Raw genomic sequence first — 13300 nt, 5'->3', positions numbered from 1 at the left:
GGCTGCAGAGATGGCTCAGCAGGGAAGGGAAGGAAGGTAAAGTCAACATGAAGACCCAAGTTCAGATCCCCAAGTACACATTCACAAGAGCCAAGAATGATGCTGTGTGAGTGGAACAACAACATCTGAAGGGACAGAAGAATCCCTGGGCTGCCAGCAGACAAGCCTATTCCAGACCAGGCACAGACTATACTTCGAGGGCACAAGCAGAACATGAGGAACACCCCCCTCTGATGTCCGAGAATGCATAAGTGGACACACACTCACTCCTACACATACATTACACACAGAAGCATCATACTCAAATACTCACATAAAACACATGTATAAAGACAGAAAGAAAACCATAGAGGGTGAGAAAGAAAGATGGTAGAAGAAAATAGATAAAATACAAAATGTATACTTGGACTGACACTGGACTTGATAGAAAAAGCATAATTCACTAAAAGCCAAATTTATGTATCTCATACCAAAATTTCAAAATTCTCCTCTTCTGAAGACAAAATCACAAACTGGAAGAAAATCTTAGGAATTATGTATGTGATAAGATACATCTAAAATATAAACAGAGACTTAGATTCAGTAAGCAATGGGAGGCTGTATTCTAAGATCAACACAGGACATTCTGAAACCTCCACCACTGAAGAAAACAGCATAGAAGCTAAGAATCAAAATCATTCAAAAAAATTAATGGAACCCAAAATGGGATTCTGTGGAATAGTTAAGACAAATGGGACAAGGTAAAAAGAACGGCTGGAAGTCCTGTCAAGTACATGGAAGCAGGAATTATCAAGCAAGTCTGGTTAGAATATGACTTTGATAATAGGGAAAACTAAAACTGTTTTAAAAAATCTGTGTACAAGCTATTCCTGTAGAACCCTGCACAAGAAAATGCTACAAGAAAAATAACCACCTCCACTAGTGCAACACATGTTCAAAGAAAAGAATAATAGGAGGAAACCATAAGGACAATGAACCAACAAACGGAAACTATCAGCAAAGGGATTTGAAATAAGTCAAAGAACCAAATATGAGGTCACTGTAACTGAAAAGCAAAAAAGTTTAATAAGAAACTTACCAAGATCAAGAGAAGAAATGAAAATGCAAGAAGAGAGAGACAGAAGTGAATATATAAACCAAAAGATATAAATGTACACACAAGGAGATGTAAGGGCAGAGCCAGATAAATAAAAGTCAGAGACTTCACAGTGAGCAAATCAGCCCTTCAATAAATACTAAAGATAACCCTCCTGGTTAAAACTGAAATGAAAGAGGCAAAAATTTACTTACAAATGAAAGACACTATTAATGGGGATTACCTGGATAAATGATAATACAAAATTATTTTTATTTCTATTTCTTATTTCTTGCTGGGTTGAATGATGCCAACTTAAAGCAACAATTACAACGGAACATAAAATGTATAAAAAAAAATCTGAATCATAGTAATAAAATAGAGGGAGAATGAACCTACACAGGAGCAAAGCTTTGCACAGTTGAAATTAATTTGGTATTCAACAAACTGTAATAATGTAAGTTACAATGTTTACTGTCATCCCCAGGGTAAAAATTAAGAAAATTTAAATACATAAAATTTACATGCATATATAAATTATATATAAATACATATATTATATACTCATACATTTATATAGAATTACAAATCGAATTAAAAAGATAAATAAGAAAATGCCAAATAAAATAGTATGTGGTGAAACAGAGAAACAAAAGAGGCATAAGGATATACAGAAAAACAGCCACCAAAAGGCAAGTGTAAATAGCACGAATCCAACATGTCAACAGTCAAATGTAAAGAACAGGCTTAAACACGGCAGGCAATCAAAATACAGATATCTGAAAATGTATTTAACAATAAAGACATTCCAGGGGCTGGGGAGATGACTCACTCAGTATGAAAATATCTGCCTTAGGCAAGAAGACCTATGTTCTCAATTGAGAAAATTTTCTTGCCAAATACAGCATGGGGGCAGCCTATGGTGCATTGTTTTGATGATTAATGTGTTAGCACCCAGCTCACTTAGAAATCGCCAGCTCTAGGCTGGTGATGGACCTGGATGCTGTTGTAAGCAGGCTGAATAAGTCATGAGAAGCAAGCCAGCAAGCAGTACTGTACCATAGCCTCTGCCTCAGCTCCTGCCTCTGTATACAACATGGATAAAAACATGAATACGCAAGTATACACAATATGAATACTCCAGTATATACAACAAGGATATGTTAGTATACACAACTTGGATACTCTAGTATACACAACATGGATATGTTAGTATACACAACTTGGATATGCTAATACACACAACATGGATACGCTAGTATACACAACATGGATACCCTAGTATACAACATAGATACGCTAGTATTATACAAAATAGATTACTAAAACAAAGACAGTTACTGAAGAAAGTAAAAGGGAGTTTTAATGATGAAAAGGTAGAGATAGAATGGAAAACAATAAAAACATATTTGTGCACCTAACAAGCAAAAGCTGGCGGAACTGAATGGAGAAGCAGAAGTGCAAACAATAAACTATAAGGAGCTTGAGTCCCCCAACCCCACAAGACAGAGAGAGGAGAGAGAGAGAGAGAGAGAGAGAGAGAGAGAGAGAGAGAGAGAGAGAGAGAGAGAGAGAGAGAGAGACACACAGAGAGAGAGACACAGAGAGAGAGACACACAGAAGAGAGACAGAGACACACACACATACAGAGAGAGAGAGAGAGAGAGAGAGAGAGAGAGAGAGAGAGAGAGAGAGAGAGAGAGAGAGGAGCTGTAGAGTGCATAAGATTGCGGTCACCAAGTACTCCATGAAGTATGATAAACTCAGACTTACAAAATTAAGTTCTAGAGAGATGGCTGAGCAGTTGACAATGCATGACTCTCTTTAAAAGGACAGGAATGGAGCTTTGTTCCAGCACCCAAGAAAAGAGGTGCCTGTAACTACCATTCCAGGGGATCCAATGCCGTCTTGTGGCTGCTGGTGGTGCATGTGGGCACATGCATGTGCGAACACATACACAAATCTTTAAAATAACTACAATATACCAATTAAAACATAAATAAGCAGTGGATCAAAGAAGAAAATAAAAGCATGAATGAAAATAGAAGATAATGAATGTATCAAAACTTATGTGGCCCAGGTAAGGAAGAGGATAGGAATTTGCATAGCATGGCATGCTCTGGTTAAGATCACCTCCACCACAAAACTGATTGGGAGTTGGAGGGAAAAGTTGTATTAGTAAGCATCTATATTAAAAGAAAAATGTAACTTCACTGCCTTAAATAACTAGAACAAGAACAAAACACAAAAGATCAGGAAAAAAGTGAAAGCCAAAAACTGAAATAAAATTTTACCAAAATAGGAAAAAAGCAAACTCTTTGGTTAGGAGAACAGATTAAGAAAGTACAAATTCATGCTAATTATTATGGGAGTGGGGGCAGGAGGAACATAAGACTAAAACTGGTGAATAAAAAAAAAAAACAACACTAATAATAAATTTACAAAAATAAGAATTTTGAAAAGAACTATGAATACTGGCACTCCACAAGTTGGACAGACTAAAAGACCAAATAGTCAACTGAAGGGGAAAAATTATTAAGAAACATAAAATCTGAAACATATAAATACTTATAAATGAATATATCTATAAAAATATATAGTATAAATACATGTCATATATAAAAGGTTATATAGAAATCAAAAACTAAGCAATAAAATACAACTAACATTAAAAGTCAGCAAAGGATCTGAATCATAATTTTCTATAGAAGATGCAAAAACAGCCAATGAGCAAATTAAAACCATACATCCTCAGGGAAATCTATTCAAAACCTCCAAAAGGGACACCTCATTCACACTCACTAGATTGGCTATGCATTTTAAAAGATCATGTCAACTGGGATATATTATTAGAGGACAAAAAAATGGCATGGCCATTATGAAAAGCCATGATGAGCTACAATAAACCTAAACCCTGTTACCACATGAACCAACAACCCCACTTACGGATATAGATTCACAAGCTTTGAAAACCTTTCGCTGATGTGATACTTACACAGTTTACAGTAGTGTAAGCCATGATGCCTGAAAAGCAGTAAGAGTCCAGACGTCTGCACAATGCTGAATGGATAAACTGTGATACATCCTGACGGTGTGGTATTAGCTAGTCCTAAGTAAGAAGTAGCGATACATGCCATATATACTACATATGAATTGTGAAAAGATCATGCCAGGTGAATGAAGTCAAACACAAAACAACGCCTGGTATATGATCTTACTGTTATCAAATCTGTAGAAAAGCAGACTCTTTTTCAATAGACCACACTGAAGAACACCTCACTCACGATCAGCTGAGAAAGGAGCTGCCCTGTCACTATCCGGGTATTCATTTCAGACTGTGCATACCAGGGATCACAAGAGGTTTTCACTTTTGTTTAAACTGACGATTATAATAGGTAACAAGAACTTAGGCTACTCTTGAGGAAAAAGTGAAGTTCTCCACACAAAGGTACACATTCTCAGTAGGAAGCCACTGTGAGAAAAGGTAACTTGGTTTAAGAACACTGCATGCATACCCAGATTAGGCACTGAAGGCACAAAGAATAAAGCATGAAGGCCACTCACGCTTTATAAAGGTCAAAGAAAACAGTGGTAAGATTTTGAATAAGATATAAATTTTCCTCTAAAGGAAATAAAATGAAAAATGTGTTGTGAACAACTCTGTGAAAGACAGAACTCACTGAAAGGAAACTCGAAGGTAGTGAATTCACCCATTAGGAAAGGCAAGATTTCTACATTAAAAGGATCTAGCATTCCTGGTCAAGAAAAGCTGATAGCAGGGATGGAATAGCGTCTGATGGGGAAATAAGAAAACCCTCAAAAGGAAAGATAGAGATAAATCAAAGACAACCATATAACAGTAAACAGATCCAATTAACCAATCTGGGGACACCAGAGAACCAAGTATTCACTGTCTAAATGAATCATATACAGAATAAGAATTAATGTGTGCAAACTAGTACAAGTCAAAAAATTATATTGAAGTGTAAATTATCTGCAGTGGTTTTTCTGTCAGCTAGCATAGAATGGGTTGTTTTAACAATACTATGTTCAATTAATTAAGATCTCTATGTTCCTTTAAAGAGGGGAAGAGAAAGGCAAAGGAATTATACACAAACCAATTTTTATAGTTGCAATTAGATGCTTTCTTTATCCAGTTACTATCAGACTTCAATTTTTCCTCCTTACTATATTAAAAGTAACAGAGTCTAGTAGTCAGTTTTCCTTCCCAGGATATTAACCCGTAGCCTATAGTTGTGCTTTCAGTCACCACAAGTATATTAAAACATCCTACAACCACACATTTCGAAGACAGTGCCAAGCTCCACTCCTACGCTGAAACTCAAGAAACACTAAATTCCCAGATCTGTAAGCTAGCTCAGTGAACCAGTGTGTGTGTGTGTGTGTGTGTGTGTGTGTGTGTGTGTGTGTGTGTGTGTGTGTGTACATACATATACATACATACATACATACATACATACATACATACATATGCCCCACTATGTTTCTTCTCTTAACATGGAACTAAATTCTTCACAAAGGTGGACAAGAAAAAGTGGATGTAAAAGGAAGGGTTTCAAGTAACTATACAGCCTGAAATACCAAATAGCAAATATTTCCTGTTTTCAAAAGTGACACCAACTTTTTTCCATTAATTGTAAGGCCTTTGCTGAGTGAATACAGACAGCCTCCACATGAGTTGACAGACAGGATTTTTTGGGGGGCCACAAATGGTGAAGGGAAGACGGGTGTGTGAGGTGAGTAAACTGGTAGAAGAAACACAGGGAAGAGAGTGGAGGAGGCAGTGGGAGGGGAGCAGACCTGTGTGCTCGGCGCTCTAATCTTCTATGGCTATGTATAATATTTTGCAAAGTAAAATTGACTGAGATGGAAGCTATTTTGCATGGTACAGTGGCGATGGCTAACAAATGAGAGTTTTGTGGGCTGAATGTGAGTCCCCTGCCTCATCTGCCACCCCTAATGACAGCAGCCACCTGCTGTTTTATTGTCACAGCTGGAGCCAGTTCACACTCCTTGGTGCTGAGCTCTGCCCATGAGCACCAAGCTCTCTTCTCGCCTCATTACTTTGATGAACTTTTTATGGTCAGCACCCATGAAGACCTCATCTAGGACTCTGCCACACAGACTGGCTTCAGGGAGTGCTTTCAGTTACATGAGGTGGTAACACACTGCCACTGGCTGCTCATGTCTGGCAGCCACTCCGGAAGTCAATGTACTGTACTTTTGACACGACAGAGCCCACAACAGGTAAAAATGCCATGGAATCTCATACTTAATAATGCTCTTCCTCTCATTGTGATATAAAGATCATAGACTACAATATAATGAAGTTTCTAATGGGACACGTTATTAGAGAAAACCTAATGTACTGTTTATGATTGCTCCCGTAAAAATAAGATTTTTTTATTTTATATACACTAAAATTCATAGAAAATTTTCCTTCAGCTTTTGCAGTGAAAGCAGATAAAGCACAATCAAAGACACATTTGAATTAATACACTAGCTTCGGGTAAACATTTGTAAGTTGCTTTTAATAAAAATAAGCAGCAATGTCGCATGAATTCAAATTAAACCTCTATTATGTAATTTTGAGGGGAGAGTTGTTCAAAAACTGTCTACAAAAGAAAAGCCCTTCACAAGCTTGCTCTAGTCATTGCTAACCAAACACATACCAGAATTTATCAGCACTCTGACTACCAGCTACAGAGTGGAAAAAAGACAAAGATTTAAAAATCTCAGAGGCTTAAAGAAACATTTTAATCTTCTAATTCCTGGAAGCTACAATACAGCTGCAAACAGAAAACTGCAAAAGTCACTGTGCGGTATTCTAGCTGGTGACTTTTTGACCAATTCTGAATGTTAACGAGCTATTAAAATGTTCTTTCCTTAATTTGAAACTGCTATCCAAAATATGTATTGAGTATATACATAAATATAATGTGTTGTAGTTTGTTATTTATTTGAGGTTATATTGGAGATCAAGCCTAGGGATACACATATGCTGGACAAGGTTCACTATCCCCAGCTCTCAGCTCCTAAGACAACAGGATTGACATTGCTCACAAAGCTCAAGCTGTTTACCATGTGGACCAAGTTGCCCTTGCACTTGTAACTGTCCTGCCTCAACCCTGCACAAACTGGGGTTACACATATGCACCACAACTACTATCTCAAAATTTATGATTTGATTAATTTTATTGCCTTCTGACCAAAGAATATATATAATTTTCTTGATTTTTTTTCTGATATAACTATTTATTGTTGACATTCCAGATATGATTCCTAAATAAATACAGTAACGTGAATTTTATTAGTGCTACTGGGCATGCTGAACTTAAGCCAAATAAAACTAAACTCAGGGTTTGTTCTGAATAAACACTGTCAAGGAGCAAAAACAAAAAAACAAAACAAAACAAAAAAAGCAATGTAACACTCACCATATAACTTTATATGTTGCAAAACTAAGTATTCTTGAACAGCAATAAATAAAACAAACTTAAAGACAATTTATAAAATTTAAGAAACTCTCAGATTTACCAAATGACAGAAACTAATTCACACACACACAAAAAAAAACAACAAACAAACAAACAAAAAACAAAAACACCCTACAGATTTTGATTCAACTAGGTGCTTTGTAAATAGTAGGGACCCCAGATCCCTCTGTGTGTTCTTCCTTTGCATCAGAATAAACTGATAAAGCCACAGAGATCATCCCAGATACACAGGCAGTGTATGCATATAAGGCAGAATCAGGTTTTTCTTCTGAAATTCTTCAGAACTTGCATATTTCTCTTAGGCAACATAAGAATGCTTCAAAATTGTCATTTGTAGAACCTTATTTTCAAGAAAAGGAAAAGCAGTCCCTGGTTGAATTAATAATATTTAGCTCCTTATTAATTGTATCATATCACAAGGAGATCAACTGTCATAGCTCACAAATCTAGTTTCTCTCCAGCAAATAATCTACAAATCATAATAAATTCACTTACATTATGAAACTTATGTGGTTCCTTTCAGGAGATGACAAAAGGCAAGAAGGTACATTTAGTGAAATCAGGTACCAGTTTATGTCTTAAACAGACAATCCATTATTTGCTAATTATTTCTCTTTTGCATCAACAAAGGAAACGGAAGGAAATAACTTTATAGTCACATAAATGAAGGACCTAGAAACAGATGCCAGGAAGAGGAGTGATGGACACACTGATGCAGAGGAAAACTTGGGCTGTGGATACAGATTTAGCTAATGAATAGAGTTCCTCTATCAGGCAGAGGTGTGAGCACACACAGAGTCAAATAGAAGAGCAGACAATTCGAACTAATGAGTAAATACATTTCGGGCTTCCTCAACGACACAAAACTGAATTCTCTTCTCTTCTAAATGCTTACTTATACATGATAGATATTTCTCATCAATGCTTACACCTGCAATATTTGAACAAACACTGAACTAACACCAAAAGAGCAGGTGAAAAGCATAAACTCTGTCATATTACTATTTTGGAAAAAATTCCACAATAGCTGTTTTGTTGATCATGGCCATTCTGACTATGGTGAACTGCTGCCAAGGAAATGGAAAGAGAGGACCTGTCTGTCATTCACTGTTGGTGGGAATGCAACTTGGTGCAGCCACTCTAGAAATCTGTATGGAGAACCCAAAAAAAAAAAAAAAAAAAAAAAAAAAAAAAAAAAAAACCCTAACCCTAAAAGTGTTTCTGAATTATAAGACTCAGCTATGCCCCTCCTTTAAGCAATCGCCCAAGGGACTCAACAGCCTATTCTACAGGTACTTGCTCAGCGATGCTCAGGGTCCACGGGCTATGGGGACGCAGCAGGAGGCTTAGGTTAGGAAAGGAGATATGAGGTGGGAAAAGGGAAAACGGCAAGGGAAACCCAATGAGTAAGGAGAGAGGAAGCAAAAATGATGGAGAAGGAAGGATGAGGAGAAATAATACCAAGGATGCTTGACAAAGCATCTAAACAATCACATTATTTTATATTTAACAAAAAGTATACTTATGCATACAAGTCTGTATAGATCACTTTTAAGGAAGCCACTTGGACTGACCATGCTCCCCACAAAAACCACAGACTAGGGGGTGGAGCAATGGTTCTTCAGGGGCTAACAGCACTAGCTGTTCTTCTGAGGACCCAGGTTTGATCCTTAGTACCTAAGTGGCAGCTCACAAACATCTGTAACACCGGTTCCAAGGGATCTGGCACTAAGTCTGGCAAGCACTGCACACATGCCATGCACAGACATACTTGATGGCAAAATAAAATGACATAACAATAACAACTTACTCTTCAATACAAGAACCACTAAGATAATACTGGCACCAGAATGAGAAGCATCCTTTCCAATAGTTGGTGAGGGTTGTTCAAGTGACTCCAAAATAAAGCATAGACTATCAATGTAGCCCTTGGTGTTTGCTCAGGAGTTGAAGGTGGGTACCTATTGCATACTGAAGACACAGGGCGTAGATTACTTATGTTATTTATGATTTATTATACCTTGTCTGAGGATTCAGAAAGCAAAGCTAGCCCCAAGTTATAGAGATCAGGCACGTTTAATCCCAGGAGTCAAAATTAAGAAGTAGACTGATCTCTGTTCAAGGCCACAATGACTACATGAAATTGATCCAGTTCTAAAAGAAACAGCTCACACAAAGGTGATCTCAGCACTTGGGATCACACACCTTTAATACCAGCACTAGAGAGATATAAAAGATAGGAGCAGGGTCTTCAGTAGTCAGTCTCAGGATTAGTCTCCAGCCATATTGAGGAGAGCATAGCAGTCTGAAAGAATTTGAGGAGCAGTGAAATTGGGAGCAGTCTGAGGATGGCTCCTTTGGTCTGAGCGGAGGTAGAGGTAAAAGCTAGTGGCTGCCTGCTTTGCTTTTCTGATCTTCAGCTTGAAGCTTAAACCCCGATATCAGTCTCTGGGTATTTTTCATGAATAAAATTGTGAACTAAATCTTGAACTAAATCTACACCAAAAGCTCCTTTCCTTAAGTCTAGCATCTGCAGAACAGAAAATACTTCACAAAGTGCCAAGGGAGGGAAGGTGAACAGCCCAACCCAACTGAAATACCTGTTAACCACAGCAATGACCAGCATGGCAAGATAGGCACAAACGTGAAAGAGTGCCACTCACAAGTCAGTGAAAACCAATTATTTGAACTTAAGGCCCAACTCAACAGGAGGGAAATTACGCTTTGTAATGAACACCTAGACAGCTTCTGGGAGATGGTGAGGTCATGACGTTCGAAAAGCATCTAATGTGGCCACTTTGCTAGACCACCATAATTCCACATACTTTCTAAATCTTATCCCTATACCACAGTAAAATAAAGCTACCATCTCTGAGCAGAGAAGTCTCCCTTTACAGGAAGAAAAAAAAAAAAAAAACTGAACAAAATACAGAGATCAACTGATCATGGGGAAATCAGCTCCAATAAATACATCTAATACATTACATCACACCTCCTACATCTGTGCCTCTGGGAACATACCGAAAGAGGGGGCAGAAAGACTGCTACAGCCAGAAGACTGGGAAATCTGCTGTGAAACAGCCTCTCCTAGAAATGCTTGCATAAAAAAGACCTGAAAAATGACACTACCAAATGTGTAAGATCACACCCCTAGAAAAAGAAACACAGGCAAGTAATGGCTGCTGGGAAGCAGAATCTGCCTTTCCCAAGGATGAGCTTTATTGGTTTCCTGAGCAGTTATCAACCCTGAAATCAGATACATGCCAATAACAAAAAAAAAGGAATCAGCAGATCATATTTTACACATTTAAGTGTGTGCATATGTATGTATGTGTGTATGTATATATGTATGTACGTACGTACGCACGCGCGCGTGTGTGTGTGTGTGTGTGTGTATGCATGTGAATAATAAAACAGAAGCTATCAATTGAGAGCAGAGGATGGGGACAGGGACATGGGATGGTTTGGGAAAAGGGAACCTTGGAGTTGGTGAAAGGAAAAAGAGGATGCAATTCTATTTCAATTAAAAACTTTTTTAAAAAAAAAAAGAACACAATAGAAAAGGTGAAGAAAATTTTATGTTTTTCTAAGTCCTTATAATATCTAATTATCCACACCCACACAGTGAGATTTTTTGAGCTAAAAAAAATCTGGGTAATTTCATTTCATTTTGTATACATTTGACAAACTTCAATGGTACAAGCATATTCCCCATAAAATCACTTAAATAATTCCATGTAAATAAAATATAAATGCCAAGAAAGATGGAAAAATACTTAATTCATATAATACTAGAAGCATTTTTCCCCATGAACAGAGCAGGGAATACCTACAAGGTAACCAATTATGACTGCTTTCTGCAAACAGATTTAGATACACTTTCTGTATATGACATGTATCAGCAAACAGAGAACACAGGAGTATCCAGGTGAGTCTTAAGTCGTACCTTGCCTATCACAGGACCAGCAAGAAGTTTAGTAACTGCTGTATATTCTTAATAACAGCTGTATATCCTAACAGCAGCTGTATATCCTGACATCACTTTGTTGTTTTACCATGTGAACTTGATCCTTAAATGATGGATTACTTGTTTTGAATTCCTTTTCTACCGTTTCAAAAATGGCGTCTAATTATAGAACACTGCAATAATCCCATTTTTGTATGGTTCTTGGGAATAATGATCTTGAGTTGCTTATCTGATTGTTTGCTGTTAGGGGCATACATTCATTGTACAGATGGCAGGCTTCATAAAGATATGTTCAGACAAGTGTGCCATACACTCTGATTACCACCACTTCTCCTCTGTCTCCCTCGCCTATCATTCCTATTCATTTCCCAGGATAGCCCGTTTCATTTCTATATTTATGCCCAATGTACATATACGATTTTAGCATCTATGTAAAATCTAGGATGCCTAAAAGAGAGAAGACATTTTTCTAAGGAATATGAATAAGTGAAATGGTAACAGTAATTCGGAAATTATTCTGTTTTATTCATGACATTTTGTTTAAGAGCCAATTTTACCTACTACACATAACGCTCATAATTCTAGAGTCCAAATTGCAAAATTAGATTTACTTCTACAAAAAACCCTGAAGATTTTAATGTAATTTAAACATATTTTCAAAGAAGGCTAATGTTTAAACTCTCAATACCATCACCTTAATACACTATGAATAATGCAATCACTTGATAGCATTTGCAGGTATACAGCCTTTATTTAAAATACCCCAAAACCCAACTGTTTACTGCAATGTAACTATTACGTAACCTTGGCTACTATATCACTGCGCATTCAAGACATTTAAATATTGTTTCTTTTGTGTTTTTGTATGTTTTTCAAGACAGGATTTTTCTGTGTAGCTTGGGTGTCCTGGGACTCAGTATGTATGTATGTATGTATGTATGTATGTATGTATGTATGTATGTATGTATGTATACATGCATGCATGTATGTATAGACAACGCTGGACTTGAACTCATAGAGATCCTCCCGACTCTGCCTCGTGAATGCTGGGATTACGGTGTGTGCCACAGCATGACTTTAAATTTTATAAGTACTAGATATAAAGAAAAACAGATTCTTTCAAAATGAAAAAAAATTAACTTTATTATTAATTTGGCAGACAGCCATAATAAAATAAAAAATTTCCAGTCAATGAAAAGAGTAACAAACAACACAGACTTACATCAATATAAATCCTTAGATTAGAAAGAAATGTACCATCACACAAATTCACAGAGATAGCCATCCGTAATTGTACAAGTAAATAACAACAACAACAACAACAAAAAATGAAATACCCTTTGGACATCATACTAAATACAAATGTAAAGAAAACAAATGAAGTATATGCCTAAACTGAAAGTTCTTGGATTCGATTTGCCAATATTTTAATGAGTATTTTTGTATCATGAGGGAGATTAGTCTATAGCTCTCTTTCTTAGTTGTGTCTTGTGTGGTTTGGGTACCAAGGAAATTGTAGTCTTGTAAAAAGAGTTTGGCAATGACCATTCTGCTTTTATTGTTTAGAACACTTTGAGGAGAATTGGTATTAGCTCTTCTTTGCATTTCTGGTAGATTTCTACAATGAAACCACCTGGCCCTGGGCTTTTTTTGGTTGGGAGACTTTTAATGACTGCTTCTATTTCATTGTGGGTTATAGGTCTATTTAAATTGCTTATCTGTTCTTTATTTAATTTTGGA

The 13300-nt window shown here is 36.8% G+C and overlaps 1 protein-coding gene across 3 annotated transcripts in view; it reads right to left on the bottom strand.

Moving 5' to 3' along the window:
* Znf407 (zinc finger protein 407) overlaps positions 1 to 13300 on the bottom strand; it is a 379395-nt gene that overhangs the window by 241812 nt on the left and 124283 nt on the right. The window lies entirely within an intron of this gene.

Source organism: Cricetulus griseus, chromosome 2 (assembly GCF_003668045.3).
Source record: "Cricetulus griseus strain 17A/GY chromosome 2, alternate assembly CriGri-PICRH-1.0, whole genome shotgun sequence".
In the NCBI taxonomy this organism is placed as follows: Eukaryota; Metazoa; Chordata; class Mammalia; order Rodentia; family Cricetidae; genus Cricetulus; species Cricetulus griseus.
Note: the sequence above shows the minus strand (reverse complement) of the source record. Positions and strands in the feature narration are given on the sequence as shown.